Consider the following 19,142-nt stretch of genomic DNA (forward strand, 5'->3'; position numbering starts at 1 on the left):
GATTTTTGGTTTTTAAGCTTTGGTTGCAAAAAATACCTTTAAATAGACTGCATTAGAGAAGAATACCATTGGACTACATTAGAGAATAATACCATTGGAAAAACATGGGTTGTCAAATTTGCAGCTCAAAATTTCCAACGGTATATGTACTATTTTATCACAATTTTATTTTAATTATTTATTTTATTTTATTTTTTTAAATGTAATTTAACCAAGTCAATTGTTTAGATAACATAAGGGTGGTAGGAAGGGGAAAGGTTTTGTACAACCCTGATGGAAAATTGAATACAAGGTATCCCTGGGATTGAGCTCAATGACCAACCCTGATGAAAATTTGAATAGAAGGCATGCCTAGGGATTGGTCTCTATTATCAAAAACGAGGTTGAATTGCATGGCATGTTGCTCCAAGAATCCTTTGAGTATCTAATATAACCATCTTTGAAGGCTCACTTCTGGTTATTCAACATCTCCACACAAACACCTAGCTAAAAGAAAATCATTTACGAAATTAAAAAAAAAAAAAAAAAAATTAAAATTAAAATGTTGCTTGAAGAATTATCCTTTAAAGCTTTTCTTCTATATTTTAAAGAAACAAAATAGTGAGGTTAATAAGTGTGCTAATCAAACTTCACACCTAGCTAAAAGAAAATCATTTACCAAACTAAAAAAATAAAATAAAATAAAATAAAAATGTTGCTTGAAGAATTATCCTTTAAAGCTTTTCTTCTATATTTTAAAGAAACAAAATAATGAGGTTAATAAGTATGCTAATCAAACTTCTGCACTCAAAGTTAAGCAATTAGAAACCAACAACACCCAAAGTTGGGTTAATTTACCATAACCTCAAACTCAATCATATGGCTATAAAGCATACTAAGATCCACACCCACAAAATTTCTCCACTTTAGAGGCAAAATATTCTAGTGCCAATGTTAATTATAGGGAATCAATCACCACAGGTGGCAGGGAGACTGCACCTGATTATGGCATTGCATTATTACCTTCACCATTACGCTAACGCTAATCACACCTTATTAAATTGTAATTCCACAGTTCGAAAATCACAAAACAAAGCTCAATTTCTTCTTGAAAGCATGATGGATGTCCATGGCATACGAATTATGAACAAGTTGATGCCATTAAATCTCCCTACAGGTGATTCATCAGGCTGCGTCATTTCAAGATGGCCGCTCCCCTATGCAGACCCAGTAACTCATCATTTTTAAGCATGCACAAAATTGGCTGTGGATTTAGGCATGTCTTGCAGTCTTTATGCCTACCTACTTGGGTACAGTCTTGGGCTGCAAAACCCATTTTCATCCTGGCGATTGCAGGTGGAACGATAATCGACATTTCTGAATTGAAGCGGGAGGCTCCTTTGTGGGTGGCGGGAGGCAAAGCTCTTGCTAAATTCATCCCGATTCCAAAACTGGAATATCACTTTGTCAACTTGGATATTGTTCCACAGTTGAACTGAAGATTGATTCTATTAAAGTTGATTTATTGGTTTTCAATTTGAAGATAAAAGATTATATGATGTCCACTGTCCAAGTGCAAGAGGAAATACTGATTAACATACTTTGTTTTTAGTCCAAATACTAGTTCTATGTTTGTAATCACTTTTCTTTACTATTAATAGAAAGAGTCTTTTCTGATTGGCAAAAAAAGGTGTAAGAGGAAAACTAGTCCTCGAAGCAAAACGTGCTAGACAAAATGTGAATTAGAAGTTTTGTGTAGTCAACTCTTCAATCTCCTTGACAAAAAAAGTGTAAGAGGAAAACTAGTCCTCGAAGCAAAGCTTGCAAGACAAAATGATGAATTAGAAGTTCTGTGTAGTCAACTCTTGAATCTCTTTTGACAAATCAACGTTCTGCACACAATTTTTTGAGATAGAACCCATGATGAGCATAAAATATATTTATCTTTTCAAAAAAAAGGAAAATAAAAAATGTTTACGTAATATAATATAACATTACAACATTTATCTCATTTTACCCATTCTCTCTCTCCTCTCTCATTCTTAGCCAGGGAGATCTCTGGGGGTACTTAATAACACCTTAAAGATATCTTTTTCTTGATTTGTTCCTTACCCAAATATATTTCCTTCACAAATAATAATTTACTTTAACTGAAAAAATATATTATTTGAAGCCTTCATCAAAGTTGTGAGCTTTTAAACCCAAAATTGGTTAATAGCTTGCCTCCTTAAGGGAGGGATTAAATGGAAACAAGTGATACACTTGGCAATGTTCTTAGTGCCAAACATAACAATCTCAAAAAAGAGTTAATAGCTTCAGCGTTTTTAATAGAATTAATATCAATAGTTAGAATATCATCAACAATTAAAATATGTGAGATAATAAAATTGTTGCTATTCTTAATCCCTTTAATATTCCATAAAGCCCCTTCTTTTTTCTAGATGTTTTCTAATACTATCTGTTATCACTGAAAATGCTGTAGTTAAAAATTTTTAGCCTGGCTTAAAGAGTGGGTGTTTTCGCAGCGCCTGAATTCTTTTCAGCAGTTTCGCAGCGCTACCTGTTTGAGTGGTTTCGTAGCGTGCTACGAAACTGGGGATTTGTTCGAGTTTTCATTGAAGGCTCAGACTTCAGGGGTTAAACCTTGTATTCAAATGCATGAGAAGCATGGAAGCGAATGATTAAAGTGAATTATTAACTGGAACTACATCAGCAATATAAATCAAGGTGGTAATGGAGAAGTGGCTCAAGGCTTTGCTGCCTTTTCTAATACACCGGTTGCTTATTCTGTTTCCTCTTAGTCTATCATTTCAATGTTCACATAATGGTTGAAGAATGATTTGTCACCTTAAATACTGGTATCTGTGAGATCGCTTTGGAGATTACAAATTGGGTTGTCATTAATTGTCTTCCTAATGAAAGAGTTCTTTAATTCATGGAGAATTCATTAGAGGGCCAGATGCTGCCAGCAGACTCAAAGCGGTTGTTTGAAAAGCATGTTGTTTCTTTAGTTCCTTTCATTCCAAATCTCATACTGAATGTATTCGTAGACTGGAAAGAAAGGCTATTGAAGGCTTTTACACGAGCATTTGCAGAGTGTAACTCAAGTTCGACAATGAAGCTCTTATACCTCTCGTCAATTGAAAACATGTTTTTTCATGATGTACGAGATAAGTCTTCTTCTAGTGTTTCTAAGAGAAATGGTCAATTTGTTTCCGAAGCTATTATGGAAGCTGAGGCATGACAAACCCAACGCATCCAATGCTGTATTAAGGGTTCTTCTTCATATTGGTCGTTCTGCTCCTGTAGATTCTATGCTGCTTGCAGAATATACGAAATTACAGCCAGTGTTACAAATAGGCAGCGTTGTGTTTATTTTTGCAGGGGATCACGTTTTTTTTTAAACTGAGATACACAGTACCTCCTTAATGCACGTTGGTTCATTATTAATGCACATATTGAAGACATGAAAGTGTTCTTTTGAAATGCGGTGATCAATGCCAGGTGTCAAGTAGTTTTATAATAGTTTGATTGCTACAAGACCGCCATTATTAGTGGCACAAGAGCTGGTATTAGATTAACTGGTGCCGTTAAAAGATAAGTGCGCATTAAACAAAAACAAAAGAAGGATGATGCCATTCCTAGAAAGAGAGGAGAAATCGTTGTCGTAAAGACAAGGAAGCACATGGCAGAGCTCGAAATAGAAGAATTTCCTTTGTCAAGGTGGATGGTATTATTTAGATATTGTCTTCTACAAACGTGGTAACGTGCCGGTTACATGCTCCAGCTGGCGACCAAGAAACTTCTCAAGCTCCACAGAAGTTTTGGAGTTTAAAGAATTACCAAAGCACAAGTTAAATTCAGAGGGAGATTGTAAATATTTCAAGAACCATGGCTCTCAGAAGATTTGCGCTACATTAGATTACATTCATCACACTTTTGATAAGTATGCTATTAGTTCTGCACTCTGTAGCGGAAGTGTTAGGAGGGCGATGTGTATTTTGTGGATCAGGGTGCTCACATTGCATTAGATAATGGAATTGTGCGAGTCACCATATCAAAACCAGCGGGGATAATTACAGGCATACGTTATGGAGGGCTTGACAATTTGCTCGAAATTCTCAACAAAGAAACGAACAGAGGGGATCATGTTTTGTAGTGAAGCGACCCTTCATCTCCAACCCAATGGTCAGATTGTGGATAGTCTAGTCGTGGGTTGGTTGATCAGTGGTATCTTGGAGCGCAATCTAGAGCAGTGTATCACAGAACTTGTGCAATCACGGCAAGCAAATAACAATGAAAACAAATGTAAACTAATCTCATACTGACAGTGCGATTAATGGAGCATGTTGAAGTTTCTCAGATTTTGTACTGATGTGCCAGTAATTGAGTCATAGTGAGAAAGTATGCATTAAAAAAAAGTGTGACTTGATAACAGAGATCGATATATGTTGTGCATTGCAGCGAGTGGAGCTCCCTCATAAACCTGTAATATGGTGCATCTTCTCTGCAGGGAATGAGTCTATGCACATAGATAAGAGCGATTAGACTGAAGACTGAGTTCTGAGCTATCAAGGGCCGAGTTCATTACAGATTTGAGTGGCTGGGGTATCATCTTTGTGTGGCTACCCGGAGGAGATGATCTTCACTCTGACCCTGAGTCTACACATTGTTGGTGTTGCGGCCATTTTCTGGGCTGAATGCAGCTCTGAAATCAAGCTCTGTAACCAAGGACTGAAAATACAGTTATGTTCTCTCGGAAAAATATTGATATTTAGAGAGTAAGAGCTACCAATTTTGGAGTCAAGCTGATGAGAATGGGCTTTTCTCTATAGAAAATGTTTACCCTGGTACCTACAATTTCTATGGTTGGGTGCCGGGTGTTCTTGGTGATTATATGAAAGAAGGCTTGATTAACATATATTCAGGTTCGATTCAATGATGCAAATATATATAAACCACATTTTGATACCATGCAATTTGGGAAAGATAATGCCATTGCTCGTCATGGCAACCATGGTTTGTACCATCTGTTTAACATTGATGTTTCTGGAAATTGGATCTGTCAACTTATTTGTCTTGTACCCATCCAAATAGCCCGGGCTGAAAACAATGGATTACATCCTTTGCTTAATGGGTTTCAGATACCTCCCCATCACACTTATGCAGATAGCATATCTCTAGCAAACTTGCTCTGTTTTGGCTTATATGACGCTGTGTTGAGTCAGTGGGATGGTAAAATCATGGTGGTCTCATCAATTGCAGTTGGTTCATCTGATGAAGGTTCATGTTACAGGGAATGTGATTCTGAATCTCAGCATAGCAAAGGTGAAACCGAAGATTGGCAACATCAGCTATTCAATTTTGTGAGAAGTTTAAAGGAGGACTGTGTTTTTTAAATCACACAGCAGTTTCGTAGCGCGTGATGATTTAAAGCGCAGGGCAGCTAGTGTGATACTGTGAGCAGCTAGTTTGACACGGTGAGCGGGAGTTGAGGAAGAGGAACAGCTGTCTATCAAATACCACCTACAGCACATCAGAAACCTGGCATCATTCCATACTTGGGGTTATTAAAAGATTTGGGAGCAGGCTGCTATATTTTAGGAGAATGTTGGGAGACAGAAACCGATAAATAGGAGCACACCTTCTGGTCATTAAATGAGCCATCAACGCTTTCAAGCATCCCAAGTTAGCATTCATCGCATCTGTAAGCTCAACCATCTCAACTTAACTAAAGGAGGACAGCTGTCACAGCATTCAAGAAAGCATCAAGCCTGCGAGGAGAAAGGAATTAATGTTTTAGTTTGATTAGGATTGTGTGCAATTACATTTCAGCACTTTGTAATAAATACATTAATTAAATAGCATGTAGGAATAGTTAATAGCCACCTTCGAGGCTCCCCTCATGCTGGAGGAGGAAGCTCGAGGTGGTTTAGTTTGCTTGCCTATATAGGGATCAATGTAGGATGTAATAGGGGTTGGATATTTTATAGAAAAACAGAGTTGTTTTGGGCCATTGTAAGACCTTTTTGACAGTAATAGTAAAACAGTGTTATTCTCTTCTCAAGATTCTCGATGGATTGTCATGTTCAAATATAATGATGGTGTTTTATACTTTATGTTATTTTATAGTCTTGTTGTAATGCAATCACTCAGAATTCATAATCATATGCTCTGACTTCCTGTGTATTCAGCAAGCTATGTTTTGGTGGAGTATGTTTGACATGTAATGCAAAGAGCCTTGATTTCCATGAGATGACCATGTTTTCCTTGTTTACTTAATATAATAGACTCCATAGCCCAATGAGAACCAGTTTGATGTGTTTCCAACCAGCTTTGCTTTCATGATTAAATAAGGAGTTAGCCATCCATTGTTTGAAGGATTTTATCAAGAGTTTGTGAGAGAGCCCTCTCTGATCAAAGAGGCTAATCTTTGGTCTAAAGATAGGTTGAAATAGTTACATGAAATCCCGCTTGGTTGCAGCCCCCAGTACGGGTTTTGTGATAACACTATCTAGAACTAAAAGGAAAGGAAGAGTAAGGATGTTAAATAAGGAAAGGAAGAGTAAGGGTGTTAAATTTTAACACATGATACATGCTTTCTTAATAGTTGATTGAACTTTAGTGTACAAGTATAAATTTAAGTTGATAATTCAAATTAAACATCATGTTTGGTGGTCATGGGGTGTAGATTGAGTGGTTGAGATTTCTCTCTTCTTTTGCTTGGGTTTTAATCCTACTTTGGGATGTGTTTGTGTGAGTTTATTGTTGAGACATTGATTTAACCTTGAGTCAAGAACAATTTCATTTACTCTTGGCATCATCCTTGGACTAATAAGTGTTTGATGCATTTCTTTGAGAAATGCATTATGTGAGAAAAGAGAAAAAAAATGCATAGAATATCAAAATAATGAAATGATTAGGTTTCATCTACATGAATTTGTAATTTGAAAAGTAGGATAAGAATGATTTCCAACAACAATCATGTAAATTCTTGCTTTAAAAAAAGGTATGACAACAAGTCGACATTATTCTCAATCTTAACACAGTTGAAAGATGAATCACATTGATAACTTTATGTGTAGTAACTGCCAATAATAGGTGTGCCCCTACTCATTTTGAATTCTTGGAATTGAATGTGAGCTCCCAAACAAGTGTGCCCCAGCATTGCCCAATAGTGAGAGGATGAATGGAGAACAACTTATAGTAATCAAGAAGTTTAAAAAACCCTCCTTGTAAGGTAGGTATTCTCCAATAATTATCATTCTCTCAAGAAATAACATTCGATATCAATGCATTTAGAGTGATCATGAAATAGCTAGATCCATCGTCAATGTATTTAGAGTGATCATGGAATAGTTAGATCCATCCTCAATCAATTGTTGACCATGTCAAGATATGAAGACACTAGACTCTCCAAAAGAGCTCACCCTCATCTTGATGTAGGAATAAAAACACATATCTTCAAGTGAGGGTGCACCATGAAAAATATGAACAATAATTGGGACATGATTTTATAGGTCCACATAGATAGTGCTCTTCAAGCATGCATGCATGTAAAAGTGATATATGACCCTCAAGCTTCTAGTCCATGCAAGATGCATTGAAGGAGACATATGTCCTCTTAACATGCCACATGTAAACTCCATAATAACCTCTAGATAAAATATTTTATGTGCTAAGTCAAAGACATGAGTGTGCTCACCAATCGAGGTCAAATAATGTTAAGTGTAGCTGAAATATCCATGCAATATTTAAGAGAGGGTGTTTAGGAGGGGTGTGCCCAAGAATATTGTGTCATGTAATTACCTCAACCATTCATCAAATATGAAATATCCTATTCGATGAGGATTTGGATAAACTTTTCGAGAATGTGACCATCGCTAGCGATGGAGTGATTCAACGCATTAATTATGCTCTCTTCACCAAGAAGTACATCGAGAAAGTGAAGAATGGGAAAGTGAAGTATGCTTATGCCCCAAATTGATGTTTTTTATAACATCACTTTTTCTTCCTCCGGGGGCATTTTGCTTTCTAATAAAGCCCACTTGGAACTTATTACTGAATACTCTATAGATATATATATGTCTTAAATCAATTCTGTTCGTAGTGTGCCCTGTTCAAATGTTGTTTTATATATAAATCCCTTTCGAAAGGTATGGCAAATTAAACCCCAGAGTTTAGGGTTCCAAGTTTACTGAACTTTCGAGGATTTATAGGTTTACAATAACTCATTTTGTTGTTATATGTTACATTACTATTTACTACGTTTATTATTGTTCCAAGTCTTTTATTTCATGTTTGAATTATTTAATCCATTATTGTCTGTAGGTTTTATGTATTCAATATGCTGGTTCTTAAGTTCTTTTTGGCTGCTTTTTCTTTCTTTATTTTTTACTCCAGTTTATTGTTTAAACTATGTTTAAATGTTATTTTTTAAGTTTTTGGATCTATTTTTTCAAGTCTATATGGTTAATTGATGCTTAGATATTTGGACTAATATAATTAACAACTTTTAAATTAATGTTGAATTGTTTTCCTGTAAGCCTAATAGTTAGAACTTTGAAGTTGTTTGTTTTTGGTAATCTATTATATGTTAATAGTTTCTTTTTTATTGTATTTAAGAGTATATCTTTATTTAGCATCGGATGGTTTTTCCTTAGGCCTAATAGTTAGAATCTTGAAGTTATTTGTTTTATATGTTAATAGTTTCTTTTTCATTGTATTTAAGAGCATATTGTTACTGTTAATTGATCCTTGGTCTTTTGCATGGAAGACCAATAAGGGTTTTTGTTGTTGTTGTTGTTGTAAAATGTGTATGATTAATCTACTATGAACAAATTGATAACTTTTTAACTCTCATCTTAATGTGGTGCTTTATCTAATTAGTTGATTCTTAAAAGTCTGATGAAATCTTGAGATGATTAGGAATCTCCACTTCAATGCTACTTTTTGCTTCAACCTAAATGTGGGTGGATTAGTTGGTAACTTCATTGAAGGATTTGTCATTGTATATATGCCCATTGGTTCCAACTCTAAAGAAATTCATCATTGGCTTGGAATTTATAATCTACACTACTATAGGAGTCACCTCTTAATATAATAGATTCCCCATTTCTACTGAAATTACTTAGTTATCTTCTTAGGAGGGGATAATAGTAATTATAAATCTTTATAATAGTGATGCTTGAATAGGGAGTGAAAGAGGAGACATTTTTATGATCTTATGCTAGAGCCTTAAAGAAGAAAACAAATGTCAAATAGATTTTGTGACCATAGGGATGCTAGCTTTTTCCTTCTAGACCATAGAAATCTATTGGAAATTTATGTGAACTTATTTATAATAAATTTAGGGATGATTGTAAATGAGCTATAATATGTGTATTCCGTTTATGACATTCTTTATTAAAATATCTATGAGTATTAAGTTTGTAGTCATCATTATTTTAGGCTTTGAGTGAAGCCCCACAATATAAGATATCTACATGGTAAAATTTGGAGAAAAATAGAAATCCCAAAAAATCAAATTATCTCATAAAAGAACCTAATTGATAGAATTGGAAGTTGGAAAAGGCTCAAGGAAAATAATGGATAATTTTTACCACAAAAGCTAAATTTATCATAAAAAGAAAGGGCAATTTAATATATGAGTCATTAGCATCCAACATTCTTAAAACATTTACAAAACCCACAATTTATTCATAATTAGCTTTTGTAGATACTAGATTAGTGGAGCCCAACATACATATGTGTTTAGAAAAAACACAATTCCGTCATATAACTAGGTTTTGTAGAATAATAAATCATGGGATATCTACATAGTAAAATCAGGAGAAACATAGAAATCCCAAACCATGAAGTTCAAATTTAAGCAAAAAGGGACTCAAGGGACTCATAAGGAAAATAATGGGCAAATATTGTTCTTCCCAAATTTTACTTGGAAGACATGCATCCTCACATCTACAAGTCTTTGGGTTGTATATGTACTGAGTGGTTCTCTTTGTTGGATATGAAAATTTCCCTGGTGGAGGTGCAATACTATACACATAATTATGATTTTTAGTTTTTAAGCTTTGGTTGCAAAAAATACCTTTAAATAGACTGCATTAGAGAAGAATACCATTGGACTACATTAGAGAATAATACCATTGGAAAAACATGGATTGTCAAATTTGCAGCTCAAAATTTCCAATGGTATATGTACTATTTTATCACAATTTTATTTTAATTATTAATTTTTTTATTTTTTTATTTTTTTATTTTTTATTTTTATTTTTTTTTTTATGTAATTTAACCAAGTCAATTGTTTAGATAACATAAGGGTGGTAGGAAGGGGAAAGGTTTTGTACAACCCTGATGGAAAATTGAATACAAGGTATCCCTGGGGATTGAGCTCAATGACCAACCCTGATGAAAATTTGAATAGAAGGCATGCCTAGGGATTCGTCTCTATTATCAAAAATGAGGTTGAATTGCATGGCATGTTGCTCCAAGAATCCTTTGAGTATCTAATATAACCATCTTTGAAGGCTCACTTCTGGTTATTCAACATCTCCACACAAACACCTAGCTAAAAGAAAATCATTTACCAAATTAAAAAAAAAAAAAAAAATTAAAATGTTGCTTGAAGAATTATCCTTTAAAGCTTTTCTTCTATATTTTAAAGAAATAAAATAGTGAGGTTAATAAGTGTGCTAATCAAACTTAACACCTAGCTAAAAGAAAATCATTTACCAAACTAAAAAAATAAAATAAAATAAAATAAAAATGTTTCTTGAAGAATTATCCTTTAAAGCTTTTCTTCTATATTTTAAAGAAACAAAATAGTGAGCTTAATAAGTGTGCTAATCAAACTTCTCCACTCAAAGTTAAGCAATTAGAAACCAATAACACTCAAGGTTGGGTTAATTTACCATAACCACAAACTCAATCATATGGTTATAAAGCATACTAAGATCCACACCCACAAAATTTCTCCACTTTAGAGGCAAAATATTCTAGTGCCAATGTTAATTATGGGGAATCAATCACCACAGGTGGCAGGGAGACTGCACCTGATTATGGCATTGCATTATTACCTTCACCATTACGCTAACGCTAATCACACCTTATTAAATTGTAATTCCACCGTTCGAAATTCATAAAACAAAGCTCAATTTCTTCTTGAAAGCATGATGGATGTCCATGGCATACGAATTATGAACAAGTTGATGCCATTAAATCTCCCTATAGGTGATTCATCAGGCTGCGTCATTTCAAGATGGCCGCTCCCTTATGCAGACACAGTAACTCATCATTTTTAAGCATGCACAAAATTGGTTGTGGATTTAGGCATGTCTTGCAGTCTTTATGCCTACCTACTTGGGTACAGTCTTGGGCTGCAAAACCCATTTTCATCCTGGCGATTGCAGGTGGAACGATAATCGACATTTCTGAATTGAAGCGGGAGGCTCCTTTGCGGGTGGTGGGAGGCAAAGCTCTTGCTAAATTCATCACGATTCCAAAACTGGAATATCACTTTGTCAACTTGGATATTGTTGCACAGTTGAACTGAAGATTGATTCTATTAAAGTTGATTTATTGGTTCTCAATTTGAAGATAAAAGATTATATAATGTCCACTGTCCAAGTGCAAGAGGAAATACTGATTAACATACTTTGTTTTTAGGCCAAATACTAGTTCTATGTTTGTAATCACTTTTCTTTACTATTAATAGAAAGAGTCTTTTCTGATTGGCAAAAAAAAGTGTAAGAGGAAAACTAGTCCTCGAAGCAAAACTTGCCAGACAAAATGTGAATTAGAAGTTTTGTGTAGTCAACTCTTCAATCTCCTTGACAAAAAAAGTGTAAGAGGAAAACTAGTCCTCGAAGCAAAGCTTGCAAGACAAAATGATGAATTAGAAGTTCTGTGTAGTCAACTCTTGAATCTCCTTTGACAAATTAACCTTCTGCACACACTTTTTTGAGAATGAAGACTAAGCTAGAACCCATGATGAGCATAAAACATATTTATCTTTTCAAAAAAAAGGAAAATAAAAAATGTTTACGTAATATAATATAACATTACAAAATTTATCTCATTTTACCCATTCTCTCTCGTCTCTCTCATTCTTAGCCAGGGAGATCTCTGGGGGTACTTAATAACACCTTAAAGATATCTTTTTCTTGATTTGTTCCTTACCCAAATATATTTCCTTCACAAATAATCATTTACTTTAACTGAAAAACTATATTATTTGAAGCCTTCATCAAAGTTGTGAGCTTTTAAAGCTAAAATTGGTTAATAGCTTGCCTCCTTAAGGGAGGGATTAAATGGAAACAAGTGATACACTTGGCAATGTTCTTAGTGCCAAACATAACAAACTCAAAAAAGAGTTAATAGCTTCAGCGTTTTTAATAGAATTAATATCAATAGTTAGAATATCATCAACAATTAAAATATGTGAGATAATAAAATTGTTGTTATTCTTAATCCCTTTAATATTCCATAAAGCCCCTTCTTTTTTCTAGAAGTTTGCTAATACTATCTAGAACTAAAAGGAAAGGAAGAGTAAGGATGTTAAATAAGGAAAGGAAGAGTAAGGGTGTTAAATTTTAACACATGATACATGCTTTCTTAATAGTTGATTGAACTTTAGTGTACAAGTATAAATTTAAGTTGATAATTCAAATTAAACATCATGTTTGGTGGTCGTGGAGTGTAGATTGAGTGGTTGAGAGTTCTCTCTTCTTTTGCTTGGCTTTTAATCCTACTTTGGGATGTGATTGTGTGAGTTTATTGTTGAGACATTGATTTAACCTTGAGTCAAGAACAATTTCATTTACTCTCGGCATCATCCTTGGACTAATAAGTGTTTGATGCATTTCTTTGAGAAATGCATTATGTGAGAAAAGAGAAAAAAAATGCATAGAATATCAAAATAATGAAATGATTAGGTTTCATCTACATGAATTTGTAATTTGAAAAGTAGGATAAGAATGATTTCCAACAACAATCATGTAAATTCTTGCTTTAAAAAAAGGTATGACAACAAGTCGACATTATTCTCAATCTTAACACAGTTGAAAGATGAATCACATTGATAACTTTATGTGTAGTAACTGCCAATAATAGGTGTGCCCCTACTCATTTTGAATTCTTGGAGTTGAATGTGCGCTCCCAAATAAGTGTGCCCCACCATTGCCCAATAGTGAGAGGATGAATGGAGAACAACTTATAGTAATCAAGAAGTTTAAAAAACCCTCCTTGTAAGGTAGGTATTCTCCAATAATTATCATTCTCTCAAGAAATAACATTCGATATCAATGCATTTAGAGTGATCATGAAATAGCTAGATCCATCGTCAATGTATTTAGAGTGATCATGGAATAGTTAGATCCATCCTCAATCAATGGTTGACCATGTCAAGATATGAAGACACTAGACTCTCCAAAAGAGCTCACCCTCATCTTGATGCAGGAATCAAAACACATATCTTCAAGTGAGGGTGCACCATGAAAAATATGAACAATAATTGAGACATGATTTTATAGGTCCACATAGATAGTGCTCTTCAAGCATGCATGCATGTAAAAGTGATATATGACCCTCAAGCTTCTAGTCCATGCAAGATGCATTGAAGGAGACATATGTCCTCTTAACATGCCACATGTAAACTCCATAATAACCTCTAGATAAAATATTTTATGTGCTAAGTCAAAGACATGAGTGTGCTCGCCAATCGAGGTCAAATAATGTTAAGTGTAGCTGAAATATCCATGCAATATTGAAGAGAGGGTGTTTAGGAGGGGTGTGCCCAAGAATATTGTGTCATGTAATTACCTCAACCATTCATCAAATATGAAATATCCTATATGGATTGTGCCCTTGGAAGAAGTGCCAAAATGGTCAACTAACTTCCTAAACCATTTGCAGAAGAGAAGGTTTCCCTAAAGAAGTGTGCTAATAAGGGCGGTGTTCTGCAATAATTGTTTTATTTTGAAACTAAGCTATCTTCCCTAATGATAACCCCACCATGATAACAACATACTGATAGGATAAAAGCTCAACCTAGGATTGAATCTAGGATGCATCACTGAAGGACTATTACATGATTAATACCTTATTAAATAATAAAAAGATGCTTGATCACCAAAGATGTCTATAATAACCCTCTTCTCTAACTCAAACTTTAGAAATAATACATCATTCAATACACTTAACCCCTAGGATAACATATCATAACTTAAATTGGATAACATTGTTTTTTTCATCTCATGAAGACCTTTGCAACAATATAATTTTTTTTCCAATTTGACTCCTCGATCAAAAGATGTGGTTAATTAAAGTCTTGGTCAATCAAATTGCACCACGTCATCGGGTCTGCCATGCAGTGCCTACGTGATTGTCCACATCATAGGCGACATGGAAGTTGTTGACATGTTCTTATCCTGGGTCACATGTATCCACTATTGATTCACTCATATGACATACCCTTCTAAACAAATGAACACTCATACATAGACATAGGCAGGTTAAGCAAGTGTGGGCCCCTCCCTAGCCACCTCTTCTCAAGAATAAAAGCTCAGGAGAAGCCACTAGGCATGACCTTGTCAGGGTTACATGGAAACATACAACTTGTGACAAGATTAGCCTCCCTCTTGACTTTTAAGCAAAAACATTCATGCTATGTCGTGTTTGACCCCACCAAATAGGCCCCATGTGCTAGGTCACCCGGGAATTAAATCCCATGAGTTCTACTATGCCCTCCATTCAATATACCCAAGGTCTAGGGTGATGTCACTAGTCTTAAATGTTGGGGTGATGTTATACTTCGTCATGCCCTCCACGTTAGGAGCTATGTAATTGTGGGTTCCACTATACCCGACGTCGTGCAATTCACATAAATCAATATATGTACACATTAGACTCTCCAAAAGAGCTCACCATCCTCTCGGCAGAGGAACAAAAATATGAATATGTAACTGAGGGTGCACCAATAAAAATAGGCACAATAATCGAGACATGATGTTATAGGTCCTCATTGATAGTGTTATCCAAGATGCATGCATGTAAAGTGATGTATGGCCCTCAAGCTTCTAGTCAATACAAGATGCATTGAAGGAGACATATGTCCTCTTAACATGCCACATGCAAACTCCATAACAACCTCCAAATAAAATGTTTTATGTGCTAAGTCAAATATGTGAGGGTGCTCACCAATAGAGGTCAAATAATGCTAAGTGTAGTTGAAATATCCATGCAATAATTAAGAGAGATCACTTACGAGAGGTGTGCCCTAGAATATTGTGCCATGTACTTGCCTCAACCAATCATCAAATATAAAATATCTTCCATATGAAGTGTGCTCTTGGAAGAAGTGCCAAAATGGTCAAATAACTTCCCAAACCATTTGCAGAAGAGAAGGGTGCCCTCAAGAAGTGTGCTAATAATGGGGGTGAGCTCAAATAATTGTTGTATCATGCAACTAATTTATTCTTTCTAGTGATAACCCCACCATGATAACAACATATTGATAGGATAAAAGATCAACCTAGGACTAGGATGCATCACCAAAAGACTATTACATGATTAATACCTTATCAAATATTAAAAGCAGGTTTGATCAACAAAGATGTATATAGTACCCCCCCCCCCCCCCCCCCCCCCCCTCCCCCCCCCACTGCTTCTCTAACTCACACTTTAGAAATAATACATCATTCAATATACTTGGCCCCTAGCCAATATCTAACAACATTTTACAATGTTAAGTCATATCACCTAGGGAAATCCCATCAAGGCAAAGTTATATTTTGTTTTGAATTAGCTCACAAAATATGGTTGTTCTACTCTTATATTTATTGAATATTGTTTTTTAGTTCTAGTTGTAGGTTATGTTTCTTTGAGTGTGGGTTTGATTTGAGAGTTAAAATTTAACATAAAATAATTGCGCAGAGAGGCGCTCTCCGACCTAGTATGGAAGAGATGTTGTCAAGCTATGTTATGTTATGTAAACATTTTGACTTGGTCAAATTACATAAAAAAAAATAAATTAAATTAAAAAACTAATAATTATAATTATTAATTATTAATAATGAAACTAACCTAGATCATTCTTAACTCTAGATATATCAAGCGTCGATAGGAATCAAATCTCTCGAGGTGCAAAGCTTTCCTCAAGTTTTGCACTCAAAAAAAGAGGTTTTCACCTTGAGATATTTGATCCCTCTTGGCGATTGATAGATCTAGAGTTAAGTTGGATCTAGGTTGGTAAATAGTAGATAATCATGAGATACACAATACATTCAATTTGAGAGAATCATATACATTTAATTAGGATTTAGATATCAAACTATAAGCCAAGATTGTCTTTTTTATTAAGGTAAATAGTTTTAATTTAGTCTAAGTGAATATTAATTTATTCTAAGTGAATATCGCTTGTTACTTGTGCAGGCACAGAGTTCTTGTTTGATTTTTCTTTTGCTATTGAAATTAACAATCTTATTTAATGTGTATCTTGATTTATAATTACTATGTATGATGGTTTCCAACACAAAGGATAACCATATACACACATGGTGATAACTAGATCTTATATCGATTTTTTAGAACAATGTTGCTCCCCACAATTGATCAAATAAGCCATTGATTCAAGGTAATGGGTATTTGTTTTTTTATGGTAGCTTTATTCAAATTCTTGTAATCTATACACAGTCTGAGTGTTCCATCTTTATTTTGCACAAATAAGACTAGTGCACCCTATTATGACACACTTGGTTTGATGTATCCGTTGTCTAACATTGCTTTTAGCTATAACTTCAGTTCCATGAGTTTTGGGGTACTCATCTGATACAACATTTTCGATGTTGGTGTAATTAATAGAAACAATTATATGGAGAAATCCACTTACCTATGTGGAGGTAATCCAAGGATCTCTTGTGCAAATACAACATATTGCTTCAAAAATTGGTGTTCTAGCTAGTTATCACTGCTATCATTCTCAAAATTGTTGGTTATTTCCAAAACAATTAATTTACGTCATTTTTGACAAGTTCTTTTGACTTGCATCATTTTGATTTGCCTTACTGATATTGGCTTCATCTTTCCTTGCAACACCCTTCATTCTCCATTCTCATCTATGCACTTGACCATATTTTTATAACAATCCACTTAGTGCAATGCAATGACATCCAGTCCATCCCCAATAGTGCATCATATGCACCTAATTACAACAAGTTAAAATCAGCTATTGTAGCCAAATCCGTCAGCATAAAAGGACATGATATGTTGATATACTCCACTCTTCTTTTGGTCGAGTTGGCTAACTGAACTAGCCATGACTCCTGGTGTGTTTCTTTAGTCAAACTTGATTTTCCATCGTCGTCAGGCTTATATAACTATAATTTGAACGAGGTTCAATTAAAGTCGAAATTATTTGATCACAAAGCATGCCTTCAATTTTGATAATCACTTCCTAATGGTTTGCTTGGTGATTATCCATGACTGCATAAATTCCTGGCACATTTTGGACCACGTCCCTAGTTGTTTTTGCCCGTTGTTCGTTGTACAGTTTTGGGCCAACATTTTAAAATATTTCCCCGGGTGCCTCTCCCTACATGTCCATCATTTATAGGGTCCTCTTCCATGGCCTTTGGCCTCTTCTCTCACAGTCTGGGTAGGTCAACCTTCTTTGTTGGCAGTGTTGAAGCTCTGTTAATTTTCTTGGTTGATAAGGACCGAGCTTATTCCTTTGACTACTCTCTTCCCTTTTCCTTTAAAATTATTGTTTCTCTTTGATTTGCAATTTTCTCTATACTCAAGTTCATGCCTAGACTCCTCATGACAATGTTTTAATTTCTCGATTACATCTTCAAGATTTTATGGCTCATCAAACTAAATTCGATCCTTAAACACTTATGGCATCTCATTGATATACCTTTGATTTTTTGTCTCTTCATAACATTTTCCCCACCTTCAGTTCATAGAAGTCCTTAGATTTGTTGTCAAAATACCTTTCAAATAGATACTTTCCTCTAAAATTATTCTCAAACTCCTTATAGGTGTCTAATCCTCCGCCTTTATATTCTTCACATTCTTTAAATGTTCCCACCATATATTGGCCTTGCCTTTCAAACTGAAGGTAACCACCTTTGCCTTCATGTTATCAAAGTAGTTGTGGACTCTAAAGAGCTTCTTTCATCCCAAGAAACCATGTCTCAATGTATTTTGTTGGCTTTAGCTCGCCATCAAATGTGGGAAGTTTGGCCTTCTTTAATTCTTTTGGTACATGTTCATTTTTTATGAGTGTTGGTTCTTCTCTCTAGAGTATTCAATGTAGTACCTCTGTTTACTTTCTTCACTTAATAGTTTGTGACTTTTCTTGGATCTACTTCGATTTTCTAAATTACTTCTTTCCTCTTTCATTATTTCTTCTTATGAGCTTTGTTTGATCCTTGACTAGTCCCCAACTCATGCTTCCTTTGCCTCTACAAATATGAGGGACTCTATAGTATAACCACATTCACATTAGCTTTATCTCTTTGTGCTTTGGTAAGCCTTTCTTTTGCCCTTACAAGCTTCTCATTGCCATCTTTGCAACTCTTATCTTTGCCACTAGACTTCTCAAGGTTTCCATTAATTCTGGAGAAATGTTATGCAACCATCTCACAAAATTGAAGAAAAGATAGATCAACGACTTGAAAAATAGCCTCTTCGAGGGGGCAACCTCCTTTACATCACATAAATGAAAAATTCTTGGATGATACAAACGACAAGACCTCCTTAGTATATATAGGAGTCTAAGGGGTCATAATATAATCAGAGCCTATATAACAATAACAATGTAAGGGCACAACAATAACAATAGTGGGCTTTTATGGGGCACAAAACTAACAATATGGGGGCTACACGGGAACAACAATAACAATAAGGGTCTACACTAAAAATAAAAATAAGGGGGCTACACTAATAATAACAATAAGGGGGATACTGTTGGAATTTCTAAGTCTATCTATTAGAAATCCTTCATGTACTTTCTAATTTATTTCTTCCTACTTGTTCTGTTAATTAACAAGTTATTTGCCATGTAAATACTGAAAATAAATACAAGTACATGCTCAACACATATAGATCATCAACTGAAGGAAAAAAAAGAACACAAGTGACACCGTTATTTTTGGACTAAT

Source organism: Pinus tabuliformis, chromosome J (genome assembly GCF_031772625.1).
Source record: "Pinus tabuliformis cultivar Carrire ecotype Pingquan chromosome J, CPIR1, whole genome shotgun sequence".
NCBI classification, from domain to species: domain Eukaryota; kingdom Viridiplantae; phylum Streptophyta; class Pinopsida; order Pinales; family Pinaceae; genus Pinus; species Pinus tabuliformis.